General features: G+C 51.8%; 1 long non-coding RNA gene across 2 annotated transcripts in view; it reads left to right on the top strand.

The window, feature by feature from the left end:
- Positions 1–238: 238 nt before the first annotated feature.
- LOC137756838 (uncharacterized) overlaps positions 239–10293 on the top strand; it is a 32241-nt gene continuing 22186 nt past the window's right edge. For both annotated transcript variants that reach the window (XR_011072265.1, XR_011072264.1), the window contains exon 1: positions 239–1311. This is a non-coding gene — a long non-coding RNA (uncharacterized lncRNA). The remainder of the gene's footprint in view (positions 1312–10293) is intronic.

Raw genomic sequence — 10293 nt, 5'->3', positions numbered from 1 at the left:
CCTTAAGAATCAGGAAGCATAAATAAGGAGTCTTAGGTGTTTACGCACCACTTATATATAGTTTTCCTAACCCTTCATTATGGAAAAGAAGAACCTACCCGTTTTAACTGTCACCTGCAAAAGGACTTCACAATTTGCTACGGTTGCTCTTTGGCAAGCCCCTGGGAGAGACAATTTGAGATCTGATGCAAAATGAGGAGGAAAGAAGGTCTAATAAAAGCTTTTTATTTGCAGATTGGAAGTAAGTGCCTGTGCCAGGCTGTTGGCTTTCTCCTGACTTCAGGCTTGCTGCTTTAATGCTTCAGCGAGCAGAAAATTGGAGAGTAAGAGCGTCAATCACTCGGTCCTGCCAAATGACACCCCCTCAAACCTAAGCGAAATGTAATATTTTGCTTGCTCAGAACAACTCCAAAACCACCTCAGCTGCCTCCATACCACGGGTTTTGAGGAAGCTGCAATACAGTCATTTTGTGTTACCAGAGCATCTACCCCTTCGTATGATTCCTTAAAGCTGCATTTCTAAATAGGATCGTCCAGGTCACAGGTGGCCAATCAGATGCAGCCCCTAAGCCCCAAACTGCTGGGCAGTACCGACGTCAGAGCGCTGCTTTCAGGGAGGGTGGAGCAGTGACCAGACAGCATTAAGGCTGAGCCAGGAAATTAGTGAGGTGCAAATTGCACGGCCGTGGCTTCAGGGCAAGAGGAAAATTGCAAGCCATCGCCTGGAGAGAAACAGCGGGGTGGTATTTTGGGGCCTGGCGCCACTGGGCCACTGGGCGTGCTCATCACTGCCTTAAAACACCGGCGCGCGCGCATGCGCGCACACACACACACGCACACACAACCACAGCAACGGCAACAACAACGACAACATTTTCTTGAAGTACAATATATAAACAGAAAAGTACACAATCTTAAAGCTCAATGAACTTGTATAACCCTAACTGGCAACCTGCACCCTGATCAAGAAAGAGAACCTCCCCTCCCGTCCCATCCAGTCACCCCACTCCACGGGGCACTGCTATTCTAATTCGGCCCCGTCTTTCCAATGGAAGCCAAGTGGCAGCTGAAGAGGAGACAGCCTGGTGGAGACTGTCCAGATTCTTCCCACAACTCCATTGCTGCAGGCCCAGCCTGGCAGCCTGCTGGGTCCTAGCTAGCCCAGCAGCGCCTGTGGATCTTGACAGGGCCCGACTGGGAGAGGAGGCGTGGGCAGCACCTGGAGGAGAGGAGGCCTGAAGACGAGAGAGCGGGCAGCGGAGGTGGAGAGCCAAGCCCGCGGGCCGCCGTGCCTGCCCGAGGCCAGAGAAGGTAAGGTTCCAGTCTCCTCACTGGGGCCAGGCTCTTGGTTGTACTTGACAGCATCGGCTGTTCACAGAGGGATTCTTCTGTTTCTGTTTTGGTGTTTTTGTGGGTTTTCTCTCCTTGTAGGCTCTCTGAGTTGCTTTATAGTGGTCAACCATTCCGAGGGAGGGGCAGAGGCTGCCTTGCTCCGCCAGCTTCCTGTCAGGCAGCAGAGTCAGGCCTCCATGGCTTGGCAGCTTCCACTCTGATTCTTGTGGCCTGGAGGCATGGCTGGTTTTGCTTAGTTTGCCACCTGGCTGCAGTGGACGATTTCACCCCAAGTTAGATGCTGTTTCTGAGGAGAAGTAAGCATGTTTTAAACAGGTTTCATGTTCTGCTCCGAGTTTTTGGTTTGGCTTCCCTCTGGCGTAGAGTGCCCTGGGTGCTGGAGTACGTGTTGGTACCTGTGAGGAGGAATCCATTTCGATGTGGGCATCAAGGTTAACAGCCAAATTCTCTTTATACTTTCAGTGGAGTGGGAAAGAGATGCTTACATTCTCAGGGGAGGAGATCTGGCCAAGGTCAGTCCCAGTCATAACTGCATCCTTGGCTTGGGGAAAAGAGTTCCCTTGCCTCTTTGGGTTTGCCTTGATAGACTTCTCCACGCCCTAGCCTCAGCAGGTTTCTCTTTTTGCTAAGGGCACTGCAGATGTCAAGTCCAGTGAAGGCTTTTTAGTCCTAATCTTAAATCATCCCCGTGGCAGCAATGACGCCGTTGACCTCTCTGTCCACCAAGACACTCTCTTCTCCCTCGGCTGCCGGGAGCTCATGCCTTCAGAGTTTTCTCCTGCATCTCAAGTTCCTCCAATTCAGTCTTTCGTTGTCTCTTCTTCTTCCACTTCTCTCCTTGGTGGTGTGCTTTCCTGAGGTTCCATCCCCCGCTCTCTGACTCTGCACCCTTTTCCCGGGCGATCATATGCACACACGGCTTCAGCCTTACATCTAGATCGCCAGCCAGACTTGTTTACTATATTTTAAAGCTCTAGGCTGGCCACTGGCCCCTTCATGGATCCTCTATAAGGATCTACAGCAGTTGCTTTCAACTCTGTGTGCACATTAGAATCATGGCAGCTTTAAAAAAATATACTCTTGGGACTTCCCTGGTGGCGCAGTGGTTAAGAATCCTCCTGCCAATGCAGGGGGCAAGTGTTCGATCCCTGGTCCGGGAAGATCCCACATGCCGCGGAGCAACTAAGCCCGTGTGCCACAACTACTGAGCCTGAGCTCTAGAGCCCGTGAGCCACAACTACTGAGCCCGTGTGCCACAACTACTGAAGCCCGTGCGCCTAGAGCCCATGCTCCACAACAAGACAAGCCACCACAAGAAGGCTGTGCACTGCAACGAAGAGTAGCCCCTGATCTCTGCAACTAGAGAAACCCCACGCGCAGCAACGAAGACCCAACGCAGCCAAAAAAAAAAAAATTTATATATATATATATATATATATATATATATATATATATATGTATATATATGAGCTTTACCACCTGAACTACTACTGATTCAGTTGATCTGAATGGGACCTGGACATCATTATTTTTAAATCTCCCCAGGGAATTCAAATGAGCAGTCAGAAATTAGGACTCTGAGGCACAAGGCACGTAAAGGTAGACAGCTGGCGTGCTCTGGACAGAAACCCCTTTGCATTCCTACACTAGGCCCTCCTCCAGGAAAATAAATCACAACTCTGGCCCTAGATTTTTCAAACCTTTGTATAGGCATTAACTGATGAATCCATGGCCCCATTGGGAATCAAAATTGATCCTCGGGCTAGACATGAAAAAACTGAGGCTGAGAGAAAAGACTGATTCAGAAGACTAGTTCTCCACCCCTTTCCCAGCACAAAACCTCCTCTGACCCTGCTTGAATTCCGGGGCTGGTTTAGGGTGTTTTTAAGGCCTCAAGCTCAGTTGTTTCCCATTCAGTCAGGTGCTTCCCACTTCTCCCAATGCCCTGAGGTTCTCTGACTGTAGAATGACCAACAAGACATGAACAGAGGGGCTGACAGGAGATGTATTTCTAGGAGCAGTATTAGAAGCCACTAGAGGAGTCCGACTAACTCTGAGCCTCATTCAGTTTCTCTAACTACCAAAATGGAGGCAATTCCTACTTTCAGAGACGTGTGAAAAGCAAGCAAGAGATAAATGAAGATGCTAAAATATTATCATTTATATTCTAATTTAATCCAGAATTGAGTTTATTCACACAGGGCCTTAAATAACTATCACGTGTGTGCTCAGGAAACAACTTTAGAGATAATCCCATCCAACCGCTTCGTTTTCACAGGCCAGGAAACTGAGGCCCAGCAGTTAAGAGGCTTGCCCAAGATAACACTGCCAGCCACATATCAGGTTTCCTAGTTCAATGTGCATTTCACTCCAGACTTCCCTAGGGATCTATGCCACACCCATGTGGCTGGGCCTGACCTTCTCGTATCACCTTTCCAAACAGAGCGCCCTATCTGGGGCCCAGGGCCATTTGGTGACCTACCTTTTCCAAAGAGAACCAAAGCTGTTCTTGTCCCCTTCTCCCCATCCTGCTTCCCTCTCTACTTAAGACCCTGAATGTAGGTGGTCTGAGGTTCTCTTCCTAAAGCTTCAAAATGTCCGTGGTCTTCCTACCTCTGCCTGCTGTCACCTTAGGGCATCTCCCTAGTGGGGTAAAATTTGGGGGTGGAGGGAGTTGTTAAAACTAGAAGAGACTTGGCCAGAGAGGGTACCTGTTCTCTAGCACCAGAGAAACCTCTGTTTGACCCTGGGCTGACCTTGGACAAAATATGAATCCTCTTTAAGCCTTCAGCTTTCTCACCTATGAAATGAACATCATAATGAGATGGGGTTTTATGAGAATTAAATGAGACAATTTCCCTAAAGCAATGGTTCTCATATATGACTTCACATTGGAACTACCTGAGGAGCTTAAACACACACACACACACACACACACACACCACACACACACACACTGATGGCTGGGTAATAACCCTAGAAATTGTGATTTAGTTGCTCCAGGCATCTGGATTTTTTAATTCCCTCAAGCAGTTTTAACTGTGCAGCCAAGATGGAAAGCATGGCTATAAAGAGCTCAGCATAGCACTTGGGCAAGTGATTAGCTAGTTCATTCATTCATTCACTTCTCATATGAGTAAGATAATGTTGACGACTCAAAGCTCCCTTCCCTACTGGAACCTCACAGGCCCTTGAAGGACCTTCTTCCTTTTGAATGATCTGGGGAGGGTTTTCTTCCCTTTCCCCAACCTCAGTTCTGCCCAGGGCTCCCTGAGTCTTCAGAAACACTGGACTGTTGACTTCCACTTCTGAGAGGTCAGTGGAAGTGAAGGGCTTCCTGATCACAGGTGACTGTCCCCAGACCCATTCCGAGTACCTCCTGGCTGTGTCTGTCGAGCAAGATTGTTTAACCTCTTGGTGCCTTCCTTGTATAAAAGGAAGGGCTGGGCATTGTGCTTTAGTGGCTAGGACAGAGTGTCTTCTGCAAGTGGGATGATAACTTCTGCCTTGAAAATTATTAGCTACGAGGAGGAAATAAGGAAGGGGCCATGTGCAAAGAGCTTCGAGACAGGCCGGGCCTGCAGGCTGCCCCAATAATCGGGAACGGTGGTCTCAGACCGTTGTCTCCACGGTGCAGATTTGCAGGTCGCTGCTGATACCACTTTGCAGACAGGGGGAAGCTAGGGAAGGCGGAGGCCACTCTCCCGGCTGGTTTTACCAGCACGTCGCAGACACAATCTCGAAACCTCCCCCTCCTGGCCAATTTTTAGGACCTTTCCACACCCTAGTCCACCTCTCAACTGCGCTCTGACTTGAGTTCCAGTTCGCGGCGCGGAGGAAGCGTAGAGCACAGAATTGAGCCTGGGCGCTGACCCGCGTGGCCTGCCTGGGGTGCGCGCGGCGCGTCCGCGGGAGCGCACTCCTAAGGCAGCCCGAAGCCAGCGTTCCCGGCAGGGCGCGCGGGTCAGCCGCCGGCCGGGCCCTCTCCCTGCCTCTATCAATCTAGAAGGCCGGATCCCCGAGGCCCCAGGGGTCTCGTGCTCCGGAGGGTCGCGCCGGGGTCCCAGGCAGACGGCCCCTCCTTGAGGTTCCTACGAAGTGTCTGAGAAAACAAACTGTTGCCCAGGCCGCAGGGGAGCTGGTGGCAGAGGAAATAGCTCAATGCCTGGCGGGCCACACCACCCTTGGCGCTGGCTCCAGGCGGAGCACAAGGTTCTTGGCCGCGACCCCGCTGTGCACCCCCGAGCGCCAGTCACCGCCCTCCGCGCATTGCTGGTGGCTCCGTGGGTGGGGCGACGCACCACAGTCCCCGCTCACTACCACCCGCTGGAACCTCAGATAAGCTTCAATTTCTCCCAGCCCGTCACTCCTTTTCAGGTGGCATAGTGTCAAGGGCCAAGATTTCAAAGTCTGGGTTCCAATCCCTGCCTTGCCATTTATGGGCATGTGACCCAGGGCAGATTACTTGATTTCTGCCTCAATTTCTCATCTGTAAAATGGGCATGATAAGATGCCCGCCCATGTCGAGTGTTGTGAGGAATAAATGAATGTAAAATACCATAATAAACACCGTATAAGTATTCGACATTGTTAATAAAGTAGGGATTATAATATTCACCTTGCAGCGTTGCTATGTTTAATGAGATAACGTAGGTAAATTGCCTGTATTAAGTGGGCGGCGGATAAAGAATATTTATTAGTATTACCATTACTCCCGGGAAATCAGATTTCTTTCTTCTTCTTCTTTTTTTTAATCTTGGCCTCCTCACGTGCACGTGTGCGAATTGGGGCTTCAGGCTCAACATAAAATGGCCCCTGAATTCGTGCCCAGTTGTAATTTCCTTGGCGGTTTGGAAAGGTGCTCTTCCACGTTGCCAGGCTGGCGCCGTGCTTTTGTTTGCAATAGGGCAGTGAGTAAATCATATCCTGGGCTTAGCAAAGCAAGAAATAAACACATTCACAGTAGGACTCTTCAGATGGACTATTTTATTCCTCTTTTGTATTTGTTCTTGGTCGTTGATGGTCCTCTGCAGACTAATGCAATGCTGATCCGTCTTAATATTAATGGTTCCGAGCTGAAGACAGCCGTTAGCCTCACGCCGTCGGGGCCGCCTGGGCAGGGTTGGGAACCACCATGAAGCCCAAGCGAGGGCAAGGAAAGATTCTTATTGTCACTTTCTCCCGCTCTCGTCCAATACCTCGCATCTGAGTTCCTGGGGAAACATTTTTTCCGGGTTGCTAGTGAATTTAAATACCGCTGCTTCCGCAATTATAATTTTCTTCTCGAGCAAAAAGCGGGAGTGTCCTCCTGCGCCGGGTACCGCTTTTTGCCGCGGTTGGGAGCATTTAACCCCTTTATATATAACACTTGGCTGGGCCAGGCAAATCGCCTCACCCAGGACACCTGCTGTGGAATATTAAAGGAGAGCAGAGGCTGTCGTTGGCCGGAATGTTGGTGGTGGCAGTATCCTAAAAATCAGCCTTGATGGCTGCTGAGGCCCAAATCAGGGACTGTACTCCTCTTCTCTCCCCACGGTGCTGGTGGCCTGGCAAAGCACAGGCGGTAAAGTAGGTGCCACTGAAAAGAGATAACCACCAGCCTCTTCCCGGGCAGTTCATTTGAGGATTTCTGTCACTAGGGTGCTTCCACATGAATTTGGACTCCTTGCCCCGGCCCAGAACCCTCCCGTGCAGCGCCCCCCAACAGAATTTGAAGAAGAGGAGGGCCAGCGCCCCGGGCTGGGTAGAAGCTCTGGGGTAGCCGAGGAGAGAGAGACGCGAACGCGTGGGCTCTGGATGCAGCCAAGTTTCTACCTTTTAAAGGAAGAACCAAGCGCCGACCCTCGGCCTCACCAGAATGACAAACGCAAAAACAAAATTTAGCGGCGGAGCAGCTATCAGGAAAGGGGCTCCGGGGCGAGGAGGCGAATGTGAGCCCGATTGTGCGCCCCGGGGACCCGACGCGCCCGGGGATGTTCGCCGGCGCGCTCGCGTGCCCCCTCCACAGACGCGCTGTTGTTTATAAACTCTTTTCGGGCATCAGGGCAGCGACGACGCTGTTCGTGTTGGATGCCTTTCGTCCTGGAAGGGAAGGGCAAACAAACCAGTCTTTGGCAACGCTCAACCTCCCTGTTGCATTCCGATTCACGAAGGTTTTCAATGTAAATGCATTTCGTAACCTCCAAAGCAACGACTCTATTTGTTTTGGTGTAGGAAGGTTAGCAAAAGCGCTGGTGCCGTCCTTCGCGCTTCTCTTTGATTCTGTCTCAGATTTACGGGTTTTTACTCCGCGACACGGCCCGGGCCGTCCGCCTGCCCTCCCTTGGACCCGGCAAAGCGAACCCCAGGCCCCGGTCCCCGCAGCAGCTCAGAGGAAGGCGATTGCAGAACTTATCAACCCCCTCCCCAGGACCTCGGATTTCATCTCTTTCTTTTCCCCCTGCATGTTCAGTTTGTTTTCTCAAGACCTAAGCAATTTTTAATGTACTCTATACTTCCCGCCTAATCCTCATCGTTTATTGTATAATTATAGTTTCAAAGTGATTATGTAATTAAAATCATGTTTCGTTGCAGCAGGACTTCAAAAGGGCGGCAGACCCCCGCTCTGGCATTATTTTCTGGTGATGTAATAATTTCCCTGTGATATTTAAAATAAACACATTAGTTCAAGAATTCTAAACATGTCTCAAAGTATATAGTAGACTTGATTGGCACGAGGCTGGGTTGTAAAGAAATGGTAAAACCTATCACTAGTTTAATATATTTCTATGCTCCCATGCAGGGTAAATTATAGGATAATGGGGCTCAGGCGATGGTAAGCTCTGTTTATATAATCCATTTCTTCACACGAGTTCCCATTGCTTTCCCTTCCCTTTGCTGTATGTGGTGGTTCTCTGATCCCCTGACCTCAGCCATGTGTTTTCACTTTTTCTTCTGATCTCAATTCCATGACCAGCGGGGAATAAAATACAAATTGAATAGTAACCATTCACAGGCCGCTCTTTTCAAACTGTTGTTAAAACCTCTTTGTCTTGTCTAGCGGTTGATAGATAAATGTGTTGTATTTCTCCCGATTTCCCCCCTCCTTTTTTTTTTTTTTCTTTCTCCTGCAAAGGAAAAAAATAACCCTCCTCAGCCCAATTATGCTCTTTAAAAATAAAACCCACACCTCCTTTCAACCCCTCTCCTGCGCTTCCGTCTCTCCCCGGCCGGCCCATTGGTTCCGCGGCGGTGGGAGATGCGGTGGATTCACCACGTGGAATAAAGAAGCGGCGGGAGCCGAGCTCCGCTGGGGGAAGGCACGGTGCCCCCGTGTGAGGTCCGCGCCATTGTGCCGTGGCCTGAAGGTTCATTTAGCATCGAACCTGTATCTCCTCTGATGTCTTAGCGGAGCGCCCAGCATTGGCTCCGAAGTTGGGGGCCGCTGCTCCTAGAAAGCGGAGGGAGGGAGGGTGTGAAGGAGCCTGGGAGAAGGAAGTTAGAGTGAAAAATTCCTCCTTCGCCCGCCTTTTTCTCTTCATGGTTAGACCTCTTTGAAGGCGAAGTGGACAAGAGGCCCAGGTTTTACAGCTTTTCTCCCCAAGGAGAAACACAATGGCTCCTGATTTCTGGGCCTTGCCTTTCCCAGATCTCTCTTCCTTCTACCTCCTCTGCTTCTTTTCGGGAACGTAAAGGCAAAAGAAAATAATTGCCGAAACTTCCATCCTGCAGCCTGCCCTCCTTTTCATCAGGGCTTCTTCGGGGTCAACGGCGCGGCAGCGTCTTTGTTACTCCACTGCCAGCGCGGGAGGGGGTGGCGGTGGGGAAGAGAGGGGTGGGAAGGAGAACGTCTGTGGACGCGGGACCCACTACCTCTGCGTCTCCCAACTGCAAAGTGCTCCTCACTGTTTTAAAGCGAGCTGACACACCCTTCCCGGGAGGGGAGAGGGCCACCGCAGGGTGGCTCGCCGCGCCCTGCCCTGGGCGCGCACCTCGCCCTGGGCGCACGGCTCTGCAGCCGGCTGGGGCGCCCGCGCCTCCAGGCCGCTCACGGCGCCCGCCCGGGTAGGGTTTCCCGGCGGTGCAAACCAACCCGCAATCGGCGAGGCGGCTTGACAGCGCTCTTCGCCGTGGGCCCGCGTACCTGTAAGCTGAGCCCCGCTCACATGCTTCACATTAAACCTCCGTGCCCGGTGCCTTTTCTCTTTTTTTCTTCCGAAAGCGTTCTTATAAACTTCCCTTCGTTTATTTAGCCTGGTTTTCATTGCTCCAGTTTTGCATGGGTTGCCTTTGTTTAGTTTATTAACCCACGGGGTTACTTTAACTAAACATTTGGGCTGAATACTTCGGGGTTGAATTTCAACGTTTTCTAACGAAATTACCGAGTTTTTTGAAGCCGCACAGAGAACGCTGTGTTGAGTTTATTAGTCAATTTAACAGACTATAAGGGAGGGGAAAAAAATGAATTTAGGACAGTCCGGGCTCGTACCCACTGGGCGGAAGCACCTCGCGAACCCTTGGGGTTGAGGCTTCACCGGCGCGAACAGCGCGCGGGGACGGTGAGGGCGCGCTCCTCGCTTCAGCGAAGCGCGCACCCGTGGCCCCGGGGCCCCGAGGCCCCGGCCTTCTCCGCCCGCGGGCCCGGTTCCCCGAGGCGCGCGCCCGAGCGGGTCTTGCAGCGCCAAGCGCCGGCGCTGACGCTGGGGGACCGGAGAGGGGGCGGAGCTGCGCGACCCCCGCGGGGATCCCGCGCTTTCTCCAGGTTGTCGCCCGCCACGTGTTTGTTGGGTGCCAGCGGCGGGAGAGCTCTGCGGGATGATCTAGGGAAAAGGGTTTGTGGTGGAATCTGCCGGAAAGATTGGAGGTGGTGGGCAAACTTCCGAGGTGGGTGGAGAGCAGGCTGGCAGCTCCATCCCCCGGCCTGGGTGAACCCCCAGCCCACTTGGAGACTGGGGGTCTTTG

Source organism: Eschrichtius robustus, chromosome 2, assembly GCF_028021215.1.
Source record: "Eschrichtius robustus isolate mEscRob2 chromosome 2, mEscRob2.pri, whole genome shotgun sequence".
NCBI classification, from domain to species: domain Eukaryota; kingdom Metazoa; phylum Chordata; class Mammalia; order Artiodactyla; family Eschrichtiidae; genus Eschrichtius; species Eschrichtius robustus.
The sequence above is the reverse complement of the archived record's forward strand: the minus strand, read 5'-3'. Positions and strand labels throughout refer to the sequence as shown.